Source organism: Populus euphratica, unplaced genomic scaffold (genome assembly GCF_000495115.2).
Source record: "Populus euphratica unplaced genomic scaffold, PopEup_1.0 scaffold298.1, whole genome shotgun sequence".
Classification (NCBI taxonomy): domain Eukaryota; kingdom Viridiplantae; phylum Streptophyta; class Magnoliopsida; order Malpighiales; family Salicaceae; genus Populus; species Populus euphratica.
Window position 1 is genome coordinate 28,960 of NW_011500186.1, and position 12,900 is coordinate 41,859.

Below are 12,900 nucleotides of genomic sequence, written 5' to 3' on the forward strand. Positions count from 1 at the left end.
TTTAAAAACAAAGTACTATCAAAACTAAGTGAGTTTATCAAAATCCACGAGCAGAACCAAGTAGATATGATTACTTAATATAAGGTTAAAAAAAAAAGGGTTTAGTTGTGACACAACTAAAAAATTGATCTTTTCTCTTAAGTACAAGAATATCTAAATAATAAATAATTCTGCAAGACCGGGTTGAATCACATGGAAGTTAATTGTATAAATTATAAATAACAACAATACAACAACAACAAGAATAATATTAATAATAATAATGAAGAAGAAGAATAAGAAGTTGATGAGAACTTTGAGATGGAAGATTAATATAATAATTAAACAATGATAACAACAAATATCATGGTTAGAGAATCTATTAATGGTATTTCAAACAAGTATAGTATAAACTCTTATTATTCAATTGAAAACCATACACAAAGAAGATTTCAATCGGATTATAAATAGTTAACATGATTACATTAATTATCTTATTTGAATAATATTAATAATTGTAAATGTTGTCCGGTTTTTTTTATTATAACGTATGTTAACAATAAATCATATTTCTTTCATAACACAAGTGTCAGTTACATCATACGGTTGAGCTATGAAAGCGACAAGTATTTGTTATACCAAGTGTTATACAGCATAAATTTAGATTAACCATTTAACAAGTAAAGTATTAAGAGTAAACAAGATAATAAATACAAAATATGTTAGTATTAAACATTAAAGTCCATGTTAATTTTACATTATACTTATTCTTACACCATAGTGTAACATTTTCACATTGACATAATAAACTTAATTAAACATAATGAAAGAGAGAAACATAAACAAGATAATAAATACAAAATATGTTAGTATTAAACATTAAAGTCCATGTTAAGTTTACATTATACTTATTCTTACACCATTAGTGTAACATTCTCACATTGACATAATAAACTTAATTAAACATAATGAAAGAGAGAAACATAAATAAACAAGATAATAACATAAATAAGATAAAAGTTAACTAAGTAAAGAAAAGAAAATGAAAGGCATAAAAAATATATTAATGAAAGCAAAACTTAAGCATTATAAAAATATAAAGACAGAAAGCAAAAGTATGATCTTGATCTATAAACCAAGATGCCTAAATATATAGAAAATGCTTTATTTTATAAGCCAAAATTAGAAACTATTGATTTGATGACTAATTGATGGGTGAGTGGCCATCTCTTGACTTGATGACAATCCTTATTTTTTTGTCTATCAAAAACATCATTGATAATATCAGAATTTGAATTAACTTTACTCATGAAAGTTGTAGGAAATTGTCTCAGTTTTCTAGAAAAAAAACAATTGAGGTCATTTGGATTTCTAGAACTCGAGATATGAGCTGAACACTAAATAGTGTTTGGGTTGCAGGACATATTCGAACTTCTATGTTGTTGTTAAAATTTGGACTTCCAAGCAGCAGAATTGAGTCTTTCTTTTCCATAAAAGTTTTAGGCTCATGTCTCATATTTTTATCCATATAAAACAGATCTAAATTCGAGATCTATAACTCTAGATATGATCCAATTATCGAATAATATTTTAGTTTGGACTGCACCAGCATCTCTTTTTTAAGTTTAGCCCTTTCTTTGTCCTTTCAATTTCACTACTTCAACTTATCAATCAATCCTTTCATTTATATGATAAGCCTGCATTTAGGATGAATATTTATAATAAATTAAAGGTATCTTATGGTATCATACTTGTTATTATAACACATGTTTTATTTAAAGAGTTATTGATACTTCAAGTGAAAAATAATGATATAACACCTTGATAAAAATACACTTTTAAGTGCTAATCAAGTTGTAAAAAGAATTGAATTTTAAAGAATAAAATAAAAAATGATAAAAAAAACATAGGCCACCCAGATAAACCTCCTAAATCATAACATAGGGAAAAACTAATTGATGAGAAAACTAAAGAAAACAATTATCATGAAAAGAAATTTAGGGAGCATTAATCATGTGTAAGACAACTAAAAATCTAAGTTGAACTATATTTTAGTTAATTAGTGGAAAATCCAATCAAAATAGAGTCAAACTTGTTGACTATTTTTCTTTATTCTTTTTTTAAAATGATATCATTTTGTCATTTTTATAACACTAAAGGACTTGGTTGACTTGAGTTTACTTGAGTCAACCCACTTTGGCCTGGGACTTAATAATTATCCTAGATTGAATCCTAAGTAGGGCTTATAAACAATAGAAAAAATCAAAAAAATCAAATCCTAATAAATAAAATATAGAATAAAAAAATAAAAAAAATTAAAGGATAAAAAACAATTAAGAGAATAAAGGCCTCATCTGGAATAAAAAATATATTAACAAGATAAACAAAAATTTTGAATTGAGTAGTAAAATTAAAAAAAATCAAATTATCAAATGAATCCAAAATAAAAAATAAAAACCTAGAGAATGAGGACAATGTATTTTAAAAAATAAAAATAAAATCAAGATTATGGATCTAAAGATGAAATTTAAAACAAATTAAAATTTGATAAAATAATGAATAATCAAAATTAAAAATCAAAATATTGATGGCCAAACATTAAATATTATCAAATATTGAATTGAATAACAAAATTGAAAAGAAAAATCAAAATCAAATTCACAAAAGAACAATAAAAAAAATATATCAATTTTCAACAAACTTAATGATAATGGATGAAATTTTAATTTTTTTTAAATGACTACAGCCAACCTAGTCCAATCTTAAAAACATGTAAAACAAATCATAAGTCTGGATCACAACATAAAAGATAAATCTGAAAAAATAATAATATAAAATTCCCAACCAATTAAAATAATTAGGGATAAACTTGAAAAAAAATAGAAAAGATGTGGTTTATAAAATATAGATTTGAAAAGAAAGAGAACAAATTTGACATGAAAAATAAAAACAAATTATAAGGGATAAAATTGAAAAAAAATTTCAATCAAGAAAAAAATAAGAATAACTAAAAATAATAATTAAAAGAGTAAGCACTATATTTGATACAAAAATAAAATATCAAGTGATGAAATTCAAAAACAAATTAATTCAATTAAGGATTCAAAACCAAACACACTACAATTAAAAGAATAAAAATTAAATCTAATACAAAAATCAATGTAAAGCTATGAAATTAAAAAAAATTAACTCAATAAATAATTCAAGACCATATACTTTGCAATTGAAAGAATGAGAACTGAATCTTATATAAAAATTAAGTTTGAAGAAATGAAATTGAATAAAAAAAATTAGTTTAATAAATAATTTAAAATCAAATATATTACAATAAAAAAAATTGAGACATAATTTAATTTAACAAACAAATAGCTATATATATATATATATATATTTTTTTTTTTTTTTGGCAATGATGATCATGGTTTTCTAAAAAGATAAAGAAAAAAAGGGAAAAACTTCCTCTAAATTATGATAACAAACATATATCTTACCATCATGATAAGAACAGTGAGACACATTAAAACTACCCTGAATAATGGTATTAGATTACAAATAAGAGTATCGTAGGTGCCACTAAAAAGTACAGATAACACCTACTTATTAACACATATGAAACATAATTTAACCACATTCAAATTAAAATAATAATTTATACATATTAAAATATTAAAATACCTCTACCCCACTTCAGAGTTACAACAAACATATAAAGAAAACAAAAAATTAAATTAAGAATTCTTAATTTTTTTTGGAGTCAAAGGGTTATCCCGTAATTTTACTATTTAAAAAATAAAAATAAAAAGATTGAAAAGCCCCTACGCCCATGTTATATTTTCTCCTTCAAGGTATGAGTGTAAACAAGCTGTCTGTTCTTGCAAAAGACAAAAAAATCCCTTGCCCGAAGCCTAATTTTCCTTGCTTTCAAGGGCAAATCAGTTATTACACTATAGGAAAAGAAATATATCTAAACTATTTTGTCTCCATTAATGCATCTTTTGAAAAAAAAAAAAAAACAATTGTACCTCCGATTGCATTTGCAAGCAAAACTGTTGTTGCTATAAGGGTTAAAGAGTAAGAACACTGCTTCAATGTATAGTAACATTTGCCCAGAATCACAGTAAATCACTGGTGTCTTTTGGTATTTTTACTAACAAGAAATCATTTCTTCTATATAGAACATACTTATTGCATTAACAATTTCTTCTTCCTGATTTGCATTATAAGAGATAAAAACCCTCTTAATGAATTTACATGCCTGTCAATAATATAATTGGGGGTTTAAGCGTACTCTTCTACTGTCTTCTCAGAGGCTTGGGAATTGTGTGAAACATGACAGGCATATCAAGAATTAACAAAGGAGAAACGCCGTGCAGAGATTGCTCAAGGTTTCCTCTTCTTCCCCTATCTGTTTTGTCAGTGGTTGTCGCTTATAAGTGTAAAGATTCTGGAGGTTATTTGGGATTAGAATGTGATTTACAACAGTAGTGTTTATGGGTGTAATAGTAGAGGCAATTAGAGACAGCGAAAAGCAAAGATTAAAAAATTTTCAACTCTATAACTGCCAGTGGAGTACAGTAGTGTTTATCGTTTTGTTTCCCTGGATGGACGAACTATGTATAAGGAAATCTGTGTAGCCTCTAAAAAAATTATTTTTCTTAAAATTTAACCCATATGTTTTGCACGTATCTTTTATTTGGAGTGCTTTACTTTTTAAATTAAGGTCGATCCTCAAAATCTCTGCTCATGGGAGTGGGCAATGGGAAATTTGATACACTTTTTTGCCATTTACTGTCACTGAAGATAATGGATGGAAGCTATTTTGTTTGCCTCATCCAGGGTTGCTTCCTCCAGGAACTCAGTTTGATCTATTCCGAGGAACAGCTGCCATGAAACAAGATCTAGATGATATGTATCCAACAACTCTTTCACATACCATAAAGGTAGCTGCATTAATCCTAATTTATTACATGGACCTTTTGGAATGATACGAGAATTTTAAGAACAATGACAGGGGGGTTCAGTGGTATTCAGGCTAAAAGTGATATTTATTTTTATCCGGTTTGCATGTATTATTTTGTAGTTTTTAAATTGTTGCATTGTTCTGCAGTTTGGAACAAAAAGTCATCCAGAATGTGCTAAATTCTCATCAGATGGGCAGTACCTTGTCTCATGTTCTATTGATGGGTTTATCGAGTTATGCTTTTGAAAACCGCTTCCAGACGATGAAAAATTAGTGAATGAGTCTTTAGTGATATTTCATCTTTTGATCACTGCTAGGTGTGGGATTATGCAAGTGGAAAGCTAGAAAAGGATCTTCAGTACCAGGCTGATGTGAGATGTGAATTTTCTTTTTATAACCTATTGTCTGCTCTTCTTTTTTTTTTTTTTATTGTTATCGATAACAGGAAAGGGATGGCATAGTCTTTTCTATTGATATTATATAGTTCTCATTTCGAGCCTCACCTGATCAAATCTCATCCATTTTATCATCTGTCCAATGTTATGCGATAACATCTTGAAAAAGAAACATCTAAGGTCTATCCCTGCATGATATATCATCCAAAATTGAATCATTGTCTTTCCCCGCACCAAACTGATGCTGCTCCAGTTATCGCGTGCTCTGTGTTAAACAGAATCCTGTATTGTATTTCCATTGGCATCATATAGCTTTTAAAGATTCACAGTAAAACTCATGCATGTGCCAAAACACGAGTAGAGAAAGAATGAAAAGGAGAACATGAGAACGGATTATTTCCATGTGTCCTTTGATTGTTTCAAATTGATTTGGGATTTAGTAGTTTTTGCTGAAAATGTAAAATCTTTTCAGGAACCTTTTATGATGCATGATGATCCTGTCCTCTGTGTTGATTTTAGCCGAGATTCTGAGATGCTTGCATCTGGAGCAGAAGATGGGAGGATCAAAATAAGTCATAGCCTTACATGCTTGCATCTACGCCATAGCTCTGAATTTTGTCTTTTTTATATCCTATATAATATCTAATGTTGTTACCTTCTCTAGTTCTCTTCACGGGTGTGCATGTTTAAATTATCCATAAAGCTTCCTTCTGAGACAATAGAGGCCTTAGTTTATAATGATCTTGTGAAGAATGAGTTCTTGAGACAACTTGGTAACTCTACTGGGACCAGAAAGTGTAAATTTTTCTCAAAAGAAATAGGGGGAGCCTAAAAACGTCATGAAAAGTTCTTAAGACCTGACACTTTAAGTTTGATTGTGGTTGGTATGCATTTGAGTTTATTGTTTTGCAGATTGTAAGGACTTAGAGAATGCTTTATGGGTGGAGGAAAACATTTTGTTATTTATGTGGAATAACGGTGATGTTTTAGCACACCTTTTTGTATTTAAGCTTTGTGTGTTTTTCCTGCTCGGGTGAAATTTGCATTGCTGGTCAGGGCTTATGGAAAAATTATTGAAGTTGGAATTTGACTTTGCCATATGAAAGGAACTTTGTTAACATGCAATTTTTCTCAGGTCTAGTGTACAAGGACTGGTCAATGCTTGCGTCGTATTGAACATGCACATTCTCAAGGAGTCACGAGTTCTCTTGTGATGGAAGCCAGCTGCTAAGTGCATCGTTTGACGATACTGCCAGGTTCGATTAAATTAATGGACTTTTTATCTTTTGTATAGCAAGTTAATTTTGTCTATAGTGACCCTGCTTACCACTATAATGCACTTGACACCTTTTAACACTATTATCTTTATCTCTATTTTACTCATGTGGTCATTGAATTTCTAACTTTAGTCATTCCCCTATCCATACAACAGTTATTTTCTTGCTATTAATTTTATGTGAATGATGCCATCTTCACTAGTGATGGAACTCGTGTTGTTATTGACTCCAGTGATTGCACAGTCAAGGTGAGTCACTCATTAAGCTGCTGCATTTTCATTAGGTTACATTCCTTTTTGCCTCTTAGTAGGTTTGGGATATGAAGATTACTGACTGTATACATACATTCAGGACCCCACCACCATTGAAGGTATTTTTTCTTAATCCAATTTGCATGATCATGATTGAGCTGCATTGTCTCATGGGACTTACCTGGGATAGAATACATCCATGCTATATGTCTTGATTTTGCCTTCTACAGCACATAGCTGATTGTTGCTTGTTGTGTGGATTGTTAGGGAGGTGATGCTTCTGTGAACTCTGTTCATCTTTTCCCAAAAAACACTGATCATATTGTTGTATGTAACATGACATCATTGGTATGCATTATGACACTTCAAGGGCAGGTAGTTTCTCTCAACTCCAGCTGATGCTAATAGTTTGTCACTTATTTGTTACTCCATGATTGGTTTTGGGGTTGGGACCAAATTTTAGATAGTGAACCAACTACTTTTTTGACAGTAAACCATTGAAAGTTCTCTAGCATTTTCTAGTCTTAGACCACCACAAAGGCAAATATAAACAGATTACCATCCTATAGATAGATTACAATTCTATGTTTTACTGGTTAAGGCACTTTTTTCGTTCACTGAAACTCTTTCAGGGTGCATAAGTAGAGGAGTTTTGATAATTCATTACCAATAACATCTTGCTTTGAGTGGCTGTTATGCAGGTTGTGAAGAGCTTTTCTTCAGGTAAAAGAGGTTGAGATTTTGCTGCAGATTGTGTATCACCAAAAGGGGAATGGATCTACTGTGTTGGTGAAGACAGTTATTCCTTCATCCACCCAATTCTGATATAAAATTTTCAATTTTGTGTTTCTTTTTCCCTCATAAAATAAGAATTCTATAAAAAAAGAAGAGAAAGATGAAATGAAAATGTCATTTATTGCTGAGACAAGTTGAGAGATGGGTGTTTGAGACGGCTTAATTTTGTTAATAACTGTCCTCAAAATTGCCTGCAGGAATACTGCTTCAGCTTCCAATCCGGCAAACTAGAGCATCTAATGATGGTGAGTTTTCACTATGGCGGTGGCAGGGTCTATGGTTTTGGGTTGCTCTCTATTTCGTCCTTTTCCTTTCATCTTAAACCAGCAATCAATCTATAATCTTGTAAAAATAAACTTGTTCTCAATCGAGTGTTTTGGTATAAACCCAAACGGGAGAGAATAAAAATGAGGGAAGAAAGGGAAGAATCTGGGCTGGACTTAGCTGTCCTTGTTTCAACGGGGGCTCATTAGGTGATATAAGTTTACACGACGTTAAACTGCTATGAAATGTATGTTTTCATTGCTTTTTGGGGCCAATGAATTTAACAACTAACCTCCGCATCTACATCGTATGGATTGGTGTTTGCTGCTTTGGTATATGAGCTGATTAGTTATCAACGCTTCTGGGATTCTTCTCTGAGCATGTAGCTTCATGTTTGTGCATTGATGTTGTAACATGGAAGCGCTCCTAAGTCAGTACAGAAACTGCATGGTTTGGTGTCTTTTGCATTGGTTGCTTTTCTGCTTATTATGTGCAATTCAATGCATGGGTCATTCTAACCTTGCAAGTGCATGTTTTGACCTTTGGTACTGCCAGGTTCACGAGAAGGATGTAATAGGTGTGACCCATCATCCTCATAGAAATCTTCTTGCTACCTATAGTGAAGATAGCATAATGAAATTATGGAAGCCTTGAAATTTTCTGCATTAGCCATAATTACTTCCCTCAAAGACACCGTGCAGTTTTGTATCATTTGTTGCATTTTTTTAGAGACGACTTCCATTTGTCGAAGAGCCCCCCGTAACTGACCTGTTCAGAGTGCAAGAGTTAGGAATCGGTAGGAGGGATTGATATATATATTAGATTAGAAGATTGTTCTTGAAGATAATAATTTATTTGTCTATATCACTTGGAAGAGGGATTCTTTGTTGTAGTTTAAGATTCTGAATGCATTTCTTGTATAGCAAATGAGTACAAGATGGCTATTATATTTCCCTGTCAATCGCATCTCTCTCGCATTGGAGGCACGCTTGAACAATGAATTGTCTTGCCCCAGGTACACTTGGAGCTATCATTTCTGTACGTATTACTTATTAGCTCTGAGTTGTTCGTATTTGCTCAGTTGACGAGCAACCACTCTCATCCTGTTTCAGGGGAGGATTTTCTGGAAGGAAGAAGAATTGGGGTTGGGTTGAACCAATTGTAAATATTAAGGCCTGCCAGCCACTTCAAGTAGCAATGTTTGGCAATATGATTGGACTTGCCGTTGAGCTGAAAAAACCTCAAAAATGCTTTTTGCACTAATAACCTAATTTGGTAGCAATATCAAACAGACATATGCCTGGAGGGTGGTCTCTCTGGTGTGTTTATTCGAGGAACTGTACCGTAACTTTCTTTTGCGGCATTTTCATTGCACGCACATCCTTCTACGATGTCACCGACCTGTAAAATTGATGATCATGGTATTAGGGGTAATGCTAAAACACCACTGGGTTCAGATTTTTTGTTGAGTTTGATAAAAATGTAAAGAGTTTCTTAAGTGTGATTTATTCAAATTAATGGCAATATATATATATATATATATATATATATATATAATGGATGGCTAAGAAACTGCATTCAATATACATGTTTCACAAATGCTAGGCTGAAGTCTTAAAAAAAGCCTTGAAAGATCCATTCTTTTTCAACAATGAAGACTCTTTAGACAACCCACTGAAATCAATCCTGCAAAAAAACCAAGTCCAAAACTTAAACAAGGAAAGCAACTGCATACCCAATTCATTGTTAATGGATAAAACATCACCAATGGCTTAACGGGTGGGAAAATGTAGGGTATGCATGTGCTTTGTAATGGTTTTTATGGATGCTAAGAAACTGGTTAATCAGCTTGAGTTTTATTGTGCCATGCCATGGAAATGGATGATTAGAGGGTCTGTGAAGATGGGTTGTTTCGATTTCGATTAATTGTTTTGTTTTAAAATGTTGGGTTGTGGTGCTTTGCCTGTTCAAGTATACTTTTCCTTCTGTAAGTTAGGCCTGCACTGGTTTGAATAATGTGAGATTAGGGAAGGTGGTTCAAGTCAAGATATTATTTTGGAGATGGGTTTTGATTTGGATATGCTTGTTGGTAGTTCTTTGATGAAGGGTGTGTGTTTGATGAAGCGATCGATAAAGATTGTGTTTTGTGCAATGTGGAACTTGCTGAAGTGGCTTCAAGATATCTCCTTGACTTGGACCCAAATATCTCTGGTTACATGTACTTGCCGACTCTGAACAATGGAGGAGCGTGCGTTGGATACGACATTTGACGAAAGATAGAGGAGTCCACAAAGTTCCTCGATGCAATTGGATTTGTGGTCACCAACACCTCTCATATGTTTTATGCTGCAGATGAAAGTCACCCAGAGTAGCCTCAGATCTATTCCTCACTGAAGAGTCTGCGCTCCTAGAGCTAAGAAAAGAAGGTTATGTTCCTCAAGCTGTACGAACAGCTTCTTTGGAAATGACTGAATCTGGAGAATCAGACATGCATGGCACAAGCAATTTGAAGACAAACGCAGTCAAAGGGGAAATCAAACAGGAATAGGATGGAAGATATTCGTGGCTTGAACATCTTTCTTTGTTTGATCTCATATCGATCCAAATGAGGTTAGAACAAAAAAGTAGTTTTCATTTTCCTTCATTGTTTGTGGTTTACTATTATTTTTTTGTTGTTGAATAATGAAATTGGTTAACTTATATTTAATTTTCAGCTTTATATTACTTTGTGTCTCGAAAAGTAGGCTTTCGCAAGTTTAAAAAAATTCAGTGCAACATGACATGCTTTCCAAGAACTCACTGAGGGAAAGAACTTAACACAGATTGCTCCAGTTTTTTCCCCTTGCTCACGCTCTAAGTTGGTATTGCCCTAGGTAAACCTATACTTCTTGTAATGTGAGAGTTCTAAGTGAACAAATGGCAAAGCCTCATTAATTAATATGGGATTCGCTCCTAGTCGCTGCTCGATGCCGCGGCGAGTACATCGGTCCCGGTGCAGAAACTCACCTAAAATGGACTACCATGCACTCTAGAGGTCATGCTGCTTCTAAAAATCTCCTTACAATTTTTCATTCATGCATCGAAATTTGTTTTGAGTGCATTTTTTGTCTGAACTATTCTCTGACTTCTAAGTTTTGGCTACTTGGCGGTTGACTCATTCAGGATGCTTCCTTCTGGGACACAGTTCCACTAATTTCTCGAAATAGCTGGTATGAAATGAAGATGGAGATGACATGTATTATCCAACAACTCCTGCACTCACCATCAAGGTTGGTTTACATATCCATGCATATTATATGTAGGTGCATTGCTGTCTGACACATGCTACCGTCTTTCTGTTGGCATCTAGTTTGATGGGACAACTTTGTTTGGTTTCTGGTTTTTCCATGGCTGAAAAAGAAAAAATTGACATGACCTGTTGCTCTGTAATAGTTATGATGAAAAATTATCTTGCTGAGGGCACGTCATCTGGTTTGCGGTTCCCAGCTTATTCATTGCCATATTTTTTTCAGTATGTTGCTCTGTGCCCACACTTTCTTTCGCTGTGTAGCTCTCGTGTGCTTGCTTAGAAATTACCATGTCAATTTCAGTGTCTTGTCCTCGCAACACCATGATTTTCCCCATCTAAATTGCACTCGACCGTGAACTTTTATTAGTGTTTTGTTTGAACAAATATTAGAGCTCATTAATTAATTGATCAGCAGCTGGTGATAACTCCTTTGATCTAAACCGGACAATTCCACAGTTACCAATATCTAGCCAAAGCAATTGGCATTTCACAGCTCTGGTGGACACTATGCAAGGTTTGACATCCTACTTGCATTTCGAACTGGGGTTAGGGAGATCAATAGCATAAATATTAGAGGTCTGCTGGTATATACAGAAATTTTTTATAGTTAATTTCAATGTCACTGCTTTGGCTTGCAACATATAGAAGACTACACTTGGAGAGAACTGTGTTAGTAGATAAAAATGATGTTGTCTGCAACACCCTGACATCGAGAACTAGAAGAGAAAAGTAAAGCAACAAAAAGACCTCAATAATCAACAAACTACTCGCAAGAAATTCCCTATTCCTGTATTTTCTTTTTGATAAGTTCTCATGATCTGTAAGCAAAAAAAAAAAAAATATTTGTAGACTGTCAAAGCTAATTAGCAATGACAATGAATCAGACACCCAGGTGTGGTTTTTAATCTATAGTATGATTACCATCTTGGTTCGTTGCCATTCTGGATTGGAACTTGTGGATTCTTTGTCCTTGATATATTCATTGACAAAGATGCATGATGTCTCTGAAAATTCTTTTTATGTCTGATGAGCAGCGGTACTCCATAGTTGATGCAAAGACTTTGGCAACTCAACAATTCCCTTTGTTGCTATAGCATACAAAGTTGCAATCAAGGATAAGGATTGTTATTTTAATCCCACCATGCTTTGCTGCATAAAGTGAGGACCAGACCCATTTCCTCCGATTAGACTAAGAACTCGGCCCCATCTTGCATGACTCTAATCTCCATATCTTACCAGCATAATTCCACCTTTCTATCTTAATCTTATTCTGATTTGGAGCATATATTCTTAATGAACCAGCTGTCTGCAATAGCATTTGAGATTGTTTCCACAGGTGGGCCACACACATGCGCCGGCGCATACATAATTCAGGCGAGAAAACGTTTAATGGCTAAAGGAGCCAACCCTTTAACGTTTAATGGCTAAAGCAGCCAACCCTTTAACGTTTAATGGCTAAAGGAGCCAACCCTTTCTGCATTTCTCTTTTTGCTTCTCTCTGTGTTGCAGGACTTGTGATGGAAATCAAGCTCTCTTTCTTGGCAGAACTGCTGTACATTTTAAGGGACTCGGAGTTCCTTACAATTTTTTCCCTCATTGGAGAGATTTTAGGGCTAGAATTAATCACATTGCTAAAGCAATCTTTGAATATTCATTTGCTTTTTTCATGAAAGAATTACTGTAAACAGAC

The 12,900-nt window shown here is 33.2% G+C and overlaps 1 long non-coding RNA gene and 1 pseudogene across 2 annotated transcripts; both read left to right on the forward strand.

The window, feature by feature from the left end:
• Nucleotides 1-4,308: 4,308 nt before the first annotated feature.
• LOC105111630 (suppressor of mec-8 and unc-52 protein homolog 1-like) lies at nucleotides 4,309-9,402 on the forward strand (annotated as a pseudogene).
• A 183-nt stretch (nucleotides 9,403-9,585) lies between these two features.
• On the forward strand, nucleotides 9,586-12,133 carry LOC105111609 (uncharacterized). 2 transcript variants are annotated; one of them, XR_839624.1, is made up of 4 exons: nucleotides 9,586-10,531; nucleotides 10,795-10,955; nucleotides 11,084-11,190; nucleotides 11,354-12,133. It is a non-coding gene; the product is annotated as an uncharacterized LOC105111609 (long non-coding RNA). The 2 variants fall into 2 exon arrangements; XR_839623.1 differs by having other exon boundaries at nucleotides 9,586-10,955.
• Nucleotides 12,134-12,900: the final 767 nt, after the last annotated feature.